Consider the following 4079-nt stretch of genomic DNA (forward strand, 5'->3'; position numbering starts at 1 on the left):
CTCATAATCTCAATTCCTTTCAGGAAATTACTGTCAGAGAGGAAATTGATCTTCTATCTCCTTCATCTTCTAATATTCTGGAATTCTGTAGATGGTCCCTTCTTCTCTTTTTAAATTAAAGGTGGTTATTTGGGATCCTTTCACAGTGAGCAATGTAAAAAATGAGGCACCATGAGTGAGAAATGCTGGATTCTGTGTCCTCCTTTTGACATTGACTTTGTGACCCTGGACCAAGCACTTGATTTCTCTTTTAAAAATATTTGGATTGGTTCACATTTACCATTCCTTTCATGTATTTCTATGAGATCAATCAATTTTACATCTTCTCCCCATTCATAGTTGCTTTTATTACATATCTTATGGAAACGTGTCGTACTTGACTCCTCCCATTATCGACTACCATTTTTCTTAAGCAATACTTTGAGTTCTTTGGTCCTATTATCTGAGAAGCTTTCTCAGAGAAATATTGAGGAAGTCACTCAAACTTTCTGGTCATGGTTTCCTCATCTGTAAAATATGGGACTCCTAGAGGATCTTTTAGGTTTCTAAGAGTTCTTACAATCTCAGCAGGAACCACAGTGCCCACTCCACCAAGAGATGCCATTAGACAATATCACCTTCCTGTTTCTGACACCATATATTTAGCCTCTTTAGGGGAAACTTAACTGAGTTCCACAAAAACCAGCCAACCAATCAATCCATCTGAAATGAAAAGATATAGAATTGACACAAAACCCAATTCACTCTTATGGAGTTGCATAAAAGCATCAAATACAAAGTTATCCCTTAAAACTTAAGTTCTAAGAATATGCCTCCCAATGATTATCAAAATCATATCTTTGAAAACTCTATTCATATTTAAATAAAGAATAGTAATTGAAGAATGAATACAGATAAATTATGTTGGTGATTTAATATTAATCATTGTGATTAAGCATTTTTGCACTAAAAAACAAAGCCAGCTGCATGCTATTAGAATGGAACTGGCTATTTAGTGTACAAATTACAAAGAAATGATTTAATTGACTTGTTCAGGCTTTTTTTTTTTTTTTTTAACATACTACCACAGTGGAGTTCTAAATTAAACAGGTTTGAATGCTGTTTTATTTAGTAAAGTCATATGTGACTCCAAATAATATAACTACCCATAATAATTTCACAGTTTTAAATAGTTGAATTATTGTTCAACTGATTTTGAGTATGGGACCTTGTGCAATGCTTTCATTTGGATTAAATGGTCTGTCAATGACTTTAAAAAAATCCCGAAAGGTTTTTTTTTTTTTTTTTTAACTGGTCCACACTGTTTATTTTTTGCATTAGCTTCAACCAAAGGAGGAATGGTAGTTTTATTGTCTCATTGAGACCCTCGATATCATTCATTGTCTTCTTTTTTTTTTTTTTTTTTAGGTATTGTTTTTTTTTTTAATTTATTTTTTTTTTTATTGTTGGTCGTTCAAAACCTTACACAATTCTTAATACATCATATTTCACAGTTTGATTCAAGCGGGTTATGAACTCCCAACTTTACCCCGTATACAGATTGCTGTATCACATCAGTTACCCTTCCATTGATTGACATATTGCCTTTCTAGTGTCTGATGTATTCTGCTGTCAGTCCTATTCTCTACTATCCCCCCTCCCCTCCCCTCCCCTCCCCTTTTCTCTCTCTACCCCTTCTACTGTAAATCATTTCTTCCATTTGTATTATCTTGTCTTACCCCTCCATTACATAGTTCTTGATATATCATATTTCACATTTTGATTCAAGTGGGTTATGCACTCCCATATTACCCCTTATACAGCTTGCAGAATCACATCAGTTTTACTTCCATTGCTTTACATATTGCCATCCTAGTGTCTGTTGTATTCTGCTGCCTTTCCTATCCTCTACTATCCCCCCTCCCCTCCCCTCCCCTCCCCTCTTCTCTCTCTACCCCCCTACTGTAATTCATTCCTCCCCCTTGTATTATTTTTCCCTTTCCCCTCATTTCCTCTTGTATGTAATTTTGTATAAACCTGAGGGTCTCGTTCCATTTCCATGCTATTTCCCTTCTCTCTCCCTTTCCCTCCCACCTCTCAACCCTGTTTAATGATGGTCTTCTTCTTGTGCTCTTCTTCCCTAGTCTGTTCTTAATTACTCTCCTTATATCAAAGAAGACATTTGGCATTTGTTTTTTAGGGCTTGGCTAGCTTCGCTTAGCATAATCTGCTCTAATGCCATCCATTTCCCTCCAAATTCTATGATTTTCTCATTTCTTAATGCAGAGTAATACTCCATTGTGTATAAATGCCACATTTTTTTTATCCATTCGTCTATTGAAGGGCATCTAGGTTGGTTCCACAGTCTTCCTATTGTGAATTGTGCTGCTATGAACATCGATGTAGCAGTGTCCCTGTAGCATGCTCTTTTTAGGTCTTTAGGGAATAGACCCAGAAGGGGGATAGCTGGGTCAAATGGTGGTTCCATTCCCAGCTTTCCAAGAAATCTCCATACTGCTTTCCAAATTGGCTGCACCCGAAAGGTTTTTAAGACCTAACTGCTCTATTTTTCTTAGATATCTTGCAAAACTATGATCACTGGATTACAGAATGTCAGAGTTGGAAGAAACATGTAGGAATCATTTACTGTCACTCTCGTTATGTAGAAAAGAGAATAGAACTCTAAACTGGTTTGGTGACTCCAGTGTAAACCACCTCCTTCATCAAAGAAGGAAATCTGGCAGGAGGAGAGAGGTGGGAAGCCTGCTAGAGAGAAGTCAACCAGATGGCCCTGGGATGGTGGGTGAGGAGAACATAGCTCTTGGTGGGTTGGTGGGGTTCATAGTTGTCTCCAGGTAAAGAGACAGTGGAGGTCACTCTGAGACAAAGTACTGGGAGAAGCAAAACAGAGGGTGGCCTCAAAGGTGGAGTGGGCAAGTGGTCTTCAGCCATACTGCCCAAGTCAAAAGCCTGGGGGAACAGCTGCAAGTGGGGTAGTCACAGGTACAGGCTACTGATGGGTCACAGTCTTCCTTACTCTGTGCAGAGGAAGTTTTCTCAAAGTGCACTTCTGACTCTTCTTCTCTCTGGCTTTTTTTTTTTTTTTTTTTTTTTTAAAGAGAGTGAGAGAGGAGAGAGAGTGAGAGAGAGGAGAGAGTGAGAGAGAGAATTTTTAATATTTATTTTTTAGTTCTCGGCGGACACAACATCTTTGTTGGTATGTGGTGCTGAGGATCGAACCTGGGCCGCACGCATGCCAGGCGAGCGTGCTACCACTTGAGCCACATCCCCAGCCCCTCTCTGGCTTCTTAATGGCTCCTCCTAGGCTCTGGGCGTGTGGGGTCAGCCCCTCTCCCTCTTTAAGGAATGGTCTGAGTTCATAGTGTGTGTTCTTACAAACTCTTGGCCTGCAATGAGTCTGTGGCCCAGGCTCTGCTAATGGTCCAACCCAGGGCCTCACACATGGTAGGTGAGTGCTCTACCGCTGAGCCACAACCCCAACCCTTTAAAGCACCTTTTAAAAATAGTTTTATCAACATTAGGTGAGCTATTTTGATTTCCACATCTTAATATCTTAGTTTTGAATTTAGACAGGAAAAGGATGTGTTGTGTACTAAATCATTAATCTCTTGTCTTCTGACCAGAAGACACATAGTGGTATTCATATTTAAGCCTTTTAGGCATTAGTTAATGTGGCGATTATTGTTATTATCACTGCTTTTAAACATGATTGTCAGCCTGATTTGCAGGTAACAGCTTTAAGCTGCAAAAGTAGCTACATCTAAGGAAACTATAGCTTTGCTAGTCACAATGTGGTCCAGTGGAAGAGCACTATTGACATCACAGGAACTTGTTGGAAAAGCAGAATCTGAGATTTACTGAATACAAATCTGTAGTCTAACAAGTTCCCCAGGTGATTTGTATGCACCATAAAGTTTAGAAGCACACTATCGTTGTGTACTTTGTGTGAATCTTCCACACAGAGCCTTCATACAGATGAATTCGTCAGTCACTTCAAACTCTACATTGATTCTTAAAATAAACAACTGAGTGGTAATCAGTAACATCATTTGACTCATCAAGAGCCCAGGAAAACCACT

Source organism: Ictidomys tridecemlineatus, chromosome 6 (assembly GCF_052094955.1).
Source record: "Ictidomys tridecemlineatus isolate mIctTri1 chromosome 6, mIctTri1.hap1, whole genome shotgun sequence".
NCBI lineage: Eukaryota > Metazoa > Chordata > Mammalia > Rodentia > Sciuridae > Ictidomys > Ictidomys tridecemlineatus.